The sequence below is a fragment of the Hyla sarda genome, unplaced genomic scaffold (assembly GCF_029499605.1).
Source record: "Hyla sarda isolate aHylSar1 unplaced genomic scaffold, aHylSar1.hap1 scaffold_621, whole genome shotgun sequence".
Lineage (NCBI taxonomy): Eukaryota > Metazoa > Chordata > Amphibia > Anura > Hylidae > Hyla > Hyla sarda.
The window spans coordinates 852-13,072 of record NW_026610636.1 but is presented as its reverse complement, the minus strand read 5'-3'; the positions used below and the strand labels follow the sequence as shown (position 1 = coordinate 13,072).

At 42.9% G+C, this 12,221-nt stretch overlaps 3 non-coding genes and 1 pseudogene across 3 annotated transcripts; all 4 read left to right on the top strand.

The window, feature by feature from the left end:
- The first annotated feature begins 3,954 nt into the window (after positions 1–3,954).
- LOC130341488 (U2 spliceosomal RNA) lies at positions 3,955–4,130 on the top strand (annotated as a pseudogene).
- Positions 4,131–6,220: 2,090 nt separating this feature from the next.
- LOC130341478 (U2 spliceosomal RNA) lies at positions 6,221–6,412 on the top strand. The gene has a single exon (XR_008881412.1). It is a non-coding gene; the product is annotated as a U2 spliceosomal RNA (small nuclear RNA).
- Positions 6,413–8,507: 2,095 nt separating this feature from the next.
- LOC130341536 (U2 spliceosomal RNA) lies at positions 8,508–8,698 on the top strand. The gene has a single exon (XR_008881458.1). It is a non-coding gene; the product is annotated as a U2 spliceosomal RNA (small nuclear RNA).
- Positions 8,699–10,764: 2,066 nt separating this feature from the next.
- On the top strand, positions 10,765–10,956 carry LOC130341487 (U2 spliceosomal RNA). Its single transcript, XR_008881420.1, has one exon. It is a non-coding gene; the product is annotated as a U2 spliceosomal RNA (small nuclear RNA).
- Positions 10,957–12,221: the final 1,265 nt, after the last annotated feature.

Below are 12,221 nucleotides of genomic sequence, written 5' to 3'. Positions count from 1 at the left end.
AAGGACTGTGCTAAAATCGTCTGCAACATTTGTGGTGAAGAAGGCCATGCCTTTAAAGATTGCAGTCTCCGTTCCAGTGTAGCTAGATCGTGGGCTGACCGTGTAGCGGGGAGAGTGGGTGTAGTGCAAGCTGAAGTACCACCTGCGAAAGCACCCCAGCGGTCTGAGGCGCCTTCAGAAAAGCCGGCTGTAACTTCTGATGTCGTGGCAGAGCTTATGGACCATTCTGCTGCTGTGCCTGAGACAGAGGGGAGACCTTCTGTGGAGGGTTCTGGCGGTGAAGGGTCACTAGTGAGCAGTGAAGCCATGGAGGTTGGCGTGAAGGAGATCAAGCGGAAGAAGGAACTCGGAGATGAGCCACAACTTGGCATCAAACGGCCTGTCAAAAAAAAGCTCAGACGATAGTGAGGACAGTCAACATGCATGGAGGCCTTCTATAAGATCAGCGTCCGATCCAAAAAATATCAAAGAGTTCGAAAGCCGGAGTCACCTGTGGGTTTCATATCGGACTCAAACTCCAGTAGCGAATAGCTTCCTTAAAGTGCTCCTCTCTTAATGTGAGAGGTCTAAAGAGCCCTACGAGAAGGGCTGCTTTGTTTCGTTTTTTAGAGGCCTTGGACTCTTCTCTGTTCTTTTTACAAGAATGTGGAATTGAACATAGTCCAAATTATGAGGACCTTTGTCGTGGCTGGACTTTGGGACCATCGGTCTGGTCGGGTGACAATCTGAACAGATCTTCAGGTGTTGGGATCTTGTTTAGAGGTTCAGATGTACAAGTTTTGTCCTTCTTAGAAATTATACCTGGTAGAGCGCTATTAGTTAATATTAAGTACAATGGCTCGGAGATTAAGCTTTTTAACATCTATGCTTCTCCTGAAAAAAATGAGGAGAGCCGACTTGATTAATGATATTCAGGCTTTTATCCCAGGTTCAACACCTATTTTAATGGCTGGAGATTTTAATTGTTGTATGAGTGGTGATCATCGTGAGAGTGGAAGTGTGCATGTCAGAGTGGATAAAACAGAGAAACAGATTAAGAGTATGACTGAGGATTTTAACTTTACCGATGTCTGGAGGAGAAAATACCCAGACGACCCTGGTTACACATGGGAAAAATAATGTCTGCAAATCCAGGATTGATTTTGTTTTTTTATCGGAAAGTTTTAATCTAGTTGATGTTTCTCTTTTATCGAATATTTTCTCTGATCATAAGTTATTATATGCACATGTCACTTTACCTGGCCTAGAGAAAGGCAGAGGCGTTTGGAAGCTCAACACTACTTTATTAGAGGACATGAAAACAAAAAATGATTTTATTGCTACTTATAACAAATGGAGATTGCGTCAATCCCAATATAAAAATATTTTGGATTGGTGGGAGGATGTTAAAAAGTGGACTAAACAGTTTTTTATCCGTGTGGGCATCCAAAAGGCTAAGGAGAAAAAGTTATGGTTTAAAACGTTAAACACTAAAATCCAAACATATTATAAACTAAAGCAAGCCGGGCTTGAGATGGATGATGTTATTGCTCAGACAAAGAATGAAATAAAAAATGCCATTAGTCAAAAAGGAAAAGAAATGATTTTTAATAGCAAGGTGCAATGTCTGGAGAATGATGAAAAGTGTTCGAGATTCTTTTTTAAGAAGGTGGTGGGAAAGAAAGAAATGATATCTGTAATAGAAGGGAAGATAACTAATGAAGAGATGTTGCGAGAAGCACAAGTATTTTATCAGGAGCTTTTTAATAAAAAGATATTGATATTTCCTTTACTAATGATGTTTTAGATACCTTGGATTCAAACTTGACAAAACTGACCAAGAGGGCCTTTGTGATGAAATCTTTTTACCTGAACTTTTAAGCACTTTTAAGAGTTTTTTTAAATGGTAAAACACCTGGTTCGGATGGGTTGCCAGTTGAATTTTATCTGTGTTTTTGGTCCATTTTAAAAGATGATCTTTTAGGTATTTTTAACTGTGCTTTTAAATCTGAGATTTTACCTGCGTCCTGGAGAGATGGTGTTGTTACTCTGATTTTTAAAAAAGGAGACATCTCTAAATTAGAAAATTGGAGGCCTATTACCCTGCTAAATACAGACTATAAGGTTTTAGCAAAAATTTTAGCAAATAGGCTCAAGCAGGTAATTGCTAAGGTTATACACAGTGACCAAGTATGCGGAGTACCTGGAAGGAAAATAAGTGATCATCTAAACCTTGTAAAAGATGTTTTATGGTATCAGAAACAATGTGATCAGAAATTGGCAATTTATCCTTGGATTTTCAAAAGGCTTATGACCGTGTTTCTCATGATTTTTTATGGTTTGGTTTTAAAGAAAATGAATTTTCCTGATTTTATTGTTGGAAAAATTGCACTTTTATATAAAAACTGTTTTAGTCGTATTTTAATTAACGGTTTTTTATCCCAAGAGGTATGTTTACAGTCTGGGGTGAAACAAGGGTGCCCCCTATCACCCATTCTTTTCATATGTGCAATAGAACCTCTGTTGAATGTTTTGAGAAAAGATAAGCTCATTAGAGGAGTGCCAATCCCTGGAAGTGGAGGACAGAGCGTAAAGACGATAGCATACATGGATGATGTTAATATTCTATGTTCAGATGAACCATCCCTGAAACGTGCTATCAGACAGACAGAATTTTTTTTGTGAGGGCTCTGGCTTCAAATTAAATAAAAATAAATCTGATTGCTTTGCAATAGGGAATTGGGGCAATACGGAGGTGAATGTGCAATATGATAAAATCAAAATCTTGGGTGTCATCTTTGACAATGAAAATAATGGAGAGGAAAGCTGGTCCATCGTCAAAGAGAAAGTGCAAAAGAAAATAAGTTTTTTGGAAAATGAGGAAATTAACAATAGAAGGAAAAGTACTGATAATGAAAGCTTTGTTGCTACCTATCATGCTATATTTAAGCTTGGTTTTCCCACCGAGTGAACGCACCTTAAGTTTTTAAACAAGATTTGCTTTCATTTTTTTATGGGGGGTCTAAAATGGATAAACTCAGAAGAGATGTAATGATGAAGACAAAGAAATTGGGGGGTAAGGATGTGCCTGATTTAAAAAGGTTTTTATATATTCACTTTTTTTCTATGTGTTTTAATGGCTTGCAAAGAAACTGTTATTGGTCCTTATTTTTTAAAATATGCTGCAGGTCACATTTTTAGAAAAAGAAAGTGGATAACCTTACCTTTAACGTCCCCAATCTTATTTATTCCCCCAGCGCACTATGTGGTTTTAGAAAAGATTATTCGTATTTATGGCATTGCTAATTTTAGTCAAGAAATTTGTAGTAATGCACGAAAATTAGTTCCTGAAATCAGGAAGATAGAACAGATTTGCTTAATATCTAATTATTCCACTGAGAAATCTCTAAGAGTTTGGAGGATGGTGAATATGGGATTCTTATCTAATGACTTAAAAGATCTGGCCTGGCAGATAGCACATCAATGTTTGCCTACCAGAGAATTCCAACACAGAAGAGGATTGTGTCGTAGTGCAAAGTGCCCGAGAATGGGGTGTCCTAGTGAGGAAACAGTTTTACACATTTTTTTGGAACTGTTTTTACGCCCAAGAGATATGGCATTTGATAGGACCCTTACTAAAATTCATTTCTGATCTTAATTTTTTAAATCATGAAGTTATTTTATATGGATTTTATAATGTTTTATCTGTGGAGAAGTCTCGGGTTTTGTGGATTAGTATAATTGTATTAAAATTGCACTATGGAAGACGAGGAATATTCTTCTTTTTAAAAGAGACACTATTACCTCTAAAGATTGTGTTCGCCTAGCTCTTAGTGAGATGTATGTTTTCTATTTATTGGATAAAAAAAGATTAGGTCACAAAAGTGGCTAAAAGTCTTTGGAATCTACATCTGTGGAATATGCTTTTAGCAGACTAAGTGTAATCTGGACTGCGTAAGGTCTTTTAGTCTAAGAATATTATATCTAAAAGTAAAAAATCTGTTCTTATCAGTTTAATATCTGATACGTCCCCTATCTGGGGACCATATATTAAATGGATTTTTGAGAACGGGGGCCGATTTCGAAGCTTGCTTCCGTCGCCCTATGCATTGACCCGATATGGCAGTATCTTCGGGTACAGTGCACCACCCCCTTACAGGGTTAAAAAGAAAGATTCCTACTTTCATTGCTACCTGCTTGCTGGCTAGCCAGCTAGCCAGCCCTGTGGGCCTTGCTGCTGCTGCAGCCAAAAAACAAAAGGTGGTGCTGCTGCTGCTTCTGCTGCTTCTGCTTCTGCTTGTGTCTGGCCGCTGTTGGAGCGTCCAGGCACAGGACTTCTGCTGCTGCTGACTAAATGGCCTCCTTAATTGGATCATTTGAGTAGCCAGCACACCTGTGCAGGTAGGGCATGACATGATAGGCAGCTGCCTTGATAGCGGGTGGGTGCTGAATGTTCCTAATTGACAAAATAAGATTAATGCTTATGAAGAAATATAAAATCTCATCCCTTCCCCAATATCGCGCCACACCCCTACCCCTTAATTCCCTGGTTGAACTTGATGGACATATGTCTTTTTTCGACCGTACTAACTATGTAACTATGTAACATAACATGGGGGGGGGGGGGGTCTCCTGGCTGTTCACACAGGTGTGTCATTGCTTGTACATTGACCATGCATTGCTTCTGTGGTATTGCAAAGGCAAAGACAAATGCTTCCAGCCATCCATTGCACTAATGGATTGGTCATCAGCTGGCTGTCTATGTCCCGCATCAATATAGACCAAAGTTACAGAGGGTTAGGCTATGCTATTGTGCACCTACCTGATGCATCAGAAGGTGCGAGGCCCTTGCTAAATTCTGTGCACAGACTTTGAGATCTATACTTTAGACTGTATCTAAACCTGCTCCAACATGGACTGACATTCTGGCCTACTTTCAGCCGATGCGACTTGTCTGTCGCTGAACAGTCGCTTTTTATGTATTCAGCACCTATGTATAATGTTGTAAAAATGCTCTAGAAGCTAAAGTCGCAGAAATGTCACACATATTTGGCCTGCAACTTTCTGTGCGACAAATTCAGACAGGAAAAATCAGTATAAATCCTTAGAAAATTATCCCCCAGTGTCTCCATCTGCTGGCGGTATTGAATAAGCATTGCTGCACTGATGGGGTATGCATTAGACGAAAAAAAAGAAGAAAAAGAAGAATAATACGCCAGAAAGAGGCGAAAAGGAGAAAAACGTAAAAAAACGTGAAAAAAAAGTAAGAGGAAGAGAAGGGAAAAAAAGGTGGAAATGGGTTTAAAAGTGATTTCGGCGGAGAAATATATATATATATATATATATATATATATATATATATATATATACGCGCACACACACACATATATATAAACGTATTCTCCGTTGAGATATTGCAGCCGCTGCTGTGTCCAGGCCCAGGAGCCTTAGCACTGTGCTGTGATGTCACTCAATACCACTGACATCACTAGGTGTAAACAACATCTCTCCTTTGCTGTGTATGTGACTATGGAGCTGTTTGGTGATGTCGTCTATTATGGCCTTCATAGAAGCAACAGGAGATTGTTGCATCCATCTAGAACCCTCAGAACTACAGTGCTATGATGTCACTCACTTCCACAGGCCTTGCAGAGTGTAAACAACAACAACCCAGCTTTGTTGTGTATGTAACCATAGGGATTTGTGATGTCACCTAGAACCTTCACAGCAGCGACAGCTTTATGAGGAGCATCAGCACTGCTCTGCCTGAGCAGAACCATCACCGCCATAGGTTGTCAAATAACCCGGGTTTAACCCACACAGGTAAGTCCAATGGGGTGCAGGCATGTCCTCTATGCTTACAGCTTCCCGTGGGTGTTGGTTTGATACCGTTTGGGGACAGCCAAGGAGGCATCTGCAGGCAACAAAGGTAGGTGTGTGCTTGTGTGTGTGTTTCCTATGCAGATCCTAAGCCCAGTGTCACATGCAAGTAGGAGGAGTAAGAAGGGTTCCTGGCAAATCCGGGTTATGGATTGCATTTAAAAAGGCCCCGTGGGAGTGCAATGGGCCCCTGTCTTGCTGCTTAGCAATAATGGTATGGGTTTAGGTTCTGCTGTGTGTACTGGTGGTTGACTGCCCCCCAGCCCAGAGTGTGCATGAAAATTGTCTGGCAGCCTCCCTGACAGCAAGCAGTGATAGTGCCCATGAAGGGCACCTTGTTGGGCCCGCCCCTTTCACGGTTATCGCTTCTCGGCCTTTTGGCTAAGATCAAGTGTAGTATCTGTTCTTATCAGTTTAATATCTGATACGTCCCCTATCTGGGGACCATATATTAAATGGATTTTTTGAGAACGGGGGCCGATTTCGAAGCTTGCTTCCGTCGCCCTATGCATTGACCCGATATGGCAGTATCTTCGGGTACAGTGCACCACCCCCTTACAGGGTTAAAAAGAAAGATTCCTACTTTCATCGCTACCTGCTTGCTGGCTAGCCAGCTAGCCAGCCCTGTGGGCCTTGCTGCTGCTGCAGCCAAAAAACAAAAGGTGGTGCTGCTGCTGCTTCTGCTGCTTCTGCTGCTTCTGCTTCTGCTTGTGTCTGGCCGCTGTTGGAGCGTCCAGGCACAGGACTTCTGCTGCTGCTGACTAAATGGCCTCCTTAATTGGATCATTTGAGTAGCCAGCACACCTGTGCAGGTAGGGCATGACATGATAGGCAGCTGCCTTGATAGCGGGTGGGTGCTGATCTTCCTAATTGACAAAATAAGATTAATGCTTATGAAGAAATATAAAATCTCATCCCTTCCCCAATATCGCGCACACCCCTACCCCTTAATTCCCTGGTTGGAACTTGATGGACATATGTCTTTTTCGACCGTACTAACTATGTAACTATGTAACATAACATGGGGGGGGGGGGGGGGGGTCTCCTGGCTGTTCACACAGGTGTGTCATTGCTGTACATTGACCATGCATTGCTTCTGTGGTATTGCAAAGGCAAAGACAAATGCTTCCAGCCATCCATTGCACTAATGGATTGGTCATCAGCTGGCTGTCTATGTCCCGCATCAATATAGACCAAAGTACAGAGGGGTTAGGCTATGCTATTGTGCACCTACCTGATGCATCAGAAGGTGCGAGGCCCTTGCTAAATTCTGTGCACAGACTTTGAGATCTATACTTTAGACTGTATCTAAACCTGCTCCAACATGGACTGACATTCTGGCCTACTTTCAGCCGATTGCGACTTGTCTGTCCGCTGAACAGTCGCTTTTTATGTATTCAGCACCTATGTATAATGTTGTAAAAATGCTCTAGAAGCTAAAATCGCAGAAATGTCACACATATTTGGCCTGCAACTTTCTGTGCGACAAATTCAGACAGGAAAAATCAGTATAAATCCTTAGAAAATTATCTCCCCCAGTGTCTCCATCTGCTGGCGGTATTGAATAAGCATTGCTGCACTGATGGGGTATGCATTAGACGAAAAAAAAGAAGAAAAAGAAGAATAATACGCCCAGAAAAGAGGCGAAAAGGAGAAAAACGTAAAAAACGTGAAAAAAAAAGTAAGAGGAAGAGAAGGGAAAAAAAGGTGGAAATGGATTTAAAAGTGATTTCGGCGGAGAAATATATATATATATATATATATATATATATATACGCGCACACACATATATATAAACGTATTCTCCGTTGAGATATTGCAGCCGCTGCTGTGTCCCAGGCCCAGGAGCCTTCAGCACTGTGCTGTGATGTCACTCAATACCACTGACATCACTAGGTGTAAACAACATCTCTCCTTTGCTGTGTATGTGACTATGGAGCTTGTTTGGTGATGTCGTCTATTATGGCCTTCATAGAAGCAACAGGAGATTGTTGCATCCATCTAGAACCCTCAGAACTACAGTGCTATGATGTCACTCACTTCCACAGGCCTTGCAGAGTGTAAACAACAACAACCCAGCTTTGTTGTGTATGTAACCATAGGGATTTGTGATGTCACCTAGAACCTTCACAGCAGCGACAGCTTTATGAGGAGCATCAGCACTGCTCTGCTGAGCAGAACCATCACCGCCATAGGTTGTCAAATAACCCGGGTTTAACCCACACAGGTAAGTCCAATGGGGTTGCAGGCATGTCCTCTATGCTTACAGCTTCCCGTGGGTGTTGGTTTGATACCGTTTGGGGACAGCCAAGGAGGCATCTGCAGGCAACAAAGGTAGGTGTGTGCTTGTGTGTGTGTTTCCTATGCAGATCCTAAGCCCAGTGTCACATGCAAGTAGGAGGAGTAAGAAGGGTTCCTGGCAAATCCGGGTTATGGATTGCATTTAAAAAGGCCCCGTGGGAGTGCAATGGGCCCCTGTCTTGCTGCTTAGCAATAATGGTATGGGTTTAGGTTCTGCTGTGTGTACTGGTGGTTGACTGCCCCCCAGCCCAGAGTGTGCATGGAAAATTGTCTGGCAGCCTCCCTGACAGCAAGCAGTGATAGTGCCCATGAAGGGCACCTTGTTGGGCCCGCCCCTTTCACGGTTTATCGCTTCTCGGCCTTTTGGCTAAGATCAAGTGTAGTATCTGTTCTTATCAGTTTAATATCTGATACGTCCCCTATCTGGGGACCATATATTAAATGGATTTTTGAGAACGGGGGCCGATTTCGAAGCTTGCTTCCGTCGCCCTATGCATTGACCCGATATGGCAGTATCTTCGGGTACAGTGCACCACCCCCTTACAGGGTTAAAAAGAAAGATTCCTACTTTCATTGCTACCTGCTTGCTGGCTAGCCAGCTAGCCAGCCCTGTGGGCCTTGCTGTTGCTGCAGCCAAAAAACAAAAGGTGGTGCTGCTGCTGCTTCTGCTTGTGTCTGGCCGCTGTTGGAGCGTCCAGGCACAGGACTTCTGCTGCTGCTGACTAAATGGCCTCCTTAATTGGATCATTTGAGTAGCCAGCACACCTGTGCAGGTAGGGCATGACATGATAGGCAGCTGCCTTGATAGCGGGTGGGTGCTGAATGTTCCTAATTGACAAAATAAGATTAATGCTTATGAAGAAATATAAAATCTCATCCCTTCCCAATATCGCGCCACACCCCTACCCCTTAATTCCCTGGTTGAACTTGATGGACATATGTCTTTTTTCGACCGTACTAACTATGTAACTATGTAACATAACATGGGGGGGGGGGGGGGGTCTCCTGGCTGTTCACACAGGTGTGTCATTGCTGTACATTGACCATGCATTGCTTCTGTGGTATTGCAAAGGCAAAGACAAATGCTTCCAGCCATCCATTGCACTAATGATTGGTCATCAGCTGGCTGTCTATGTCCCGCATCAATATAGACCAAAGTACAGAGGGTTAGGCTATGCTATTGTGCACCTACCTGATGCATCAGAAGGTGCGAGGCCCTTGCTAAATTCTGTGCACAGACTTTGAGATCCTATACTTTAGACTGTATCTAAACCTGCTCCAACATGGACTGACATTCTGGCCTACTTTCAGCCGATGCGACTTGTCTGTCGCTGAACAGTCGCTTTTTATGTATTCAGCACCTATGTATAATGTTGTAAAAATGCTCTAGAAGCTAAAGTCGCAGAAATGTCACACATATTTGGCCTGCAACTTTCTGTGCGACAAATTCAGACAGGAAAAATCAGTATAAATCCTTAGAAAATTATCCCCCAGTGTCTCATCTGCTGGCGGTATTGAATAAGCATTGCTGCACTGATGGGGTATGCATTAGACGAAAAAAAAGAAGAAAAAGAAGAATAATACGCCCAGAAAAGAGGCGAAAAGGAGAAAAACGTAAAAAAACGTGAAAAAAAAGTAAGAGGAAGAGAAGGGAAAAAAAGGTGGAAATGGGTTTAAAAGTGATTTCGGCGGAGAAATATATATATATATATATATATATATATATATATATACGCGCACACACACACATATATATAAACGTATTCTCCGTTGAGATATTGCAGCCGCTGCTGTGTCCAGGCCCAGGAGCCTTAGCACTGTGCTGTGATGTCACTCAATACCACTGACATCACTAGGTGTAAACAACATCTCTCCTTTGCTGTGTATGTGACTATGGAGCTGTTTGGTGATGTCGTCTATTATGGCCTTCATAGAAGCAACAGGAGATTGTTGCATCCATCTAGAACCCTCAGAACTACAGTGCTATGATGTCACTCACTTCCACAGGCCTTGCAGAGTGTAAACAACAACAACCCAGCTTTGTTGTGTATGTAACCATAGGGATTTGTGATGTCACCTAGAACCTTCACAGCAGCGACAGCTTTATGAGGAGCATCAGCACTGCTCTGCCTGAGCAGAACCATCACCGCCATAGGTTGTCAAATAACCCGGGTTTAACCCACACAGGTAAGTCCAATGGGGTGCAGGCATGTCCTCTATGCTTACAGCTTCCCGTGGGTGTTGGTTTGATACCGTTTGGGGACAGCCAAGGAGGCATCTGCAGGCAACAAAGGTAGGTGTGTGCTTGTGTGTGTGTTTCCTATGCAGATCCTAAGCCCAGTGTCACATGCAAGTAGGAGGAGTAAGAAGGGTTCCTGGCAAATCCGGTTATGGATTGCATTTAAAAAGGCCCCGTGGGAGTGCAATGGGCCCCTGTCTTGCTGCTTAGCAATAATGGTATGGGTTTAGGTTCTGCTGTGTGTACTGGTGGTTGACTGCCCCCAGCCCAGAGTGTGCATGGAAAATTGTCTGGCAGCCTCCCTGACAGCAAGCAGTGATAGTGCCCATGAAGGGCACCTTGTTGGGCCCGCCCCTTTCACGGTTATCGCTTCTCGGCCTTTTGGCTAAGATCAAGTGTAGTATCTGTTCTTATCAGTTTAATATCTGATACGTCCCCTATCTGGGGGACCATATATTAAATGGATTTTGAGAACGGGGGCCGATTTCGAAGCTTGCTTCCGTCGCCCTATGCATTGACCCCGATATGGCAGTATCTTCGGGTACAGTGCACCACCCCCTTACAGGGTTAAAAAGAAAGATTCCTACTTTCATTGCTACCTGCTTGCTGGCTAGCCAGCTAGCCAGCCCTGTGGGCCTTGCTGCTGCTGCAGCCAAAAAACAAAAGGTGGTGCTGCTGCTGCTTCTGCTGCTTCTGCTTCTGCTTGTGTCTGGCCGCTGTTGGAGCGTCCAGGCACAGGACTTCTGCTGCTGCTGACTAAATGGCCTCCTTAATTGGATCATTTGAGTAGCCAGCACACCTGTGCAGGTAGGGCATGACATGATAGGCAGCTGCCTTGATAGCGGGTGGGTGCTGAATGTTCCTAATTGACAAAATAAGATTAATGCTTATGAAGAAATATAAAATCTCATCCCTTCCCCAATATCGCGCCACACCCTACCCCTTAATTCCCTGGTTGAACTTGATGGACATATGTCTTTTTTCGACCGTACTAACTATGTAACTATGTAACATAACATGGGGGGGGGGGGGGGGGTCTCCTGGCTGTTCACACAGGTGTGTCATTGCTGTACATTAACCATGCATTGCTTCTGTGGTATTGCAAAGGCAAAGACAAATGCTTCCAGCCATCCATTGCACTAATGGATTGGTCATCAGCTGGCTGTCTATGTCCCGCATCAATATAGACCAAAGTACAGAGGGTTAGGCTATGCTATTGTGCACCTACCTGATGCATCAGAAGGTGCGAGGCCCTTGCTAAATTCTGTGCACAGACTTTGAGATCTATACTTTAGACTGTATCTAAACCTGCTCCAACATGGACTGACATTCTGGCCTACTTTCAGCCGATGCGACTTGTCTGTCGCTGAACAGTCGCCTTTTATGTATTCAGCACCTATGTATAATGTTGTAAAAATGCTCTAGAAGCTAAAGTCGCAGAAATGTCACACATATTTGGCCTGCAACTTTCTGTGCGACAAATTCAGACAGGAAAAATCAGTATAAATCCTTAGAAAATTATCCCCCAGTGTCTCCATCTGCTGGCGGTATTGAATAAGCATTGCTGCACTGATGGGGTATGCATTAGACGAAAAAAAGAAGAAAAAGAAGAATAATACGCCCAGAAAAGAGGCGAAAAGGAGAAAAACGTAAAAAAACGTGAAAAAAAAGTAAGAGGAAGAGAAGGGAAAAAAAGGTGGAAATGGGTTTAAAAGTGATTTCGGCGGAGAAATATATATATATATATATATATATATATATATATATATATATATACGCGCACACACACACATATATATAAACGTATTCTCCGTTGAGATAT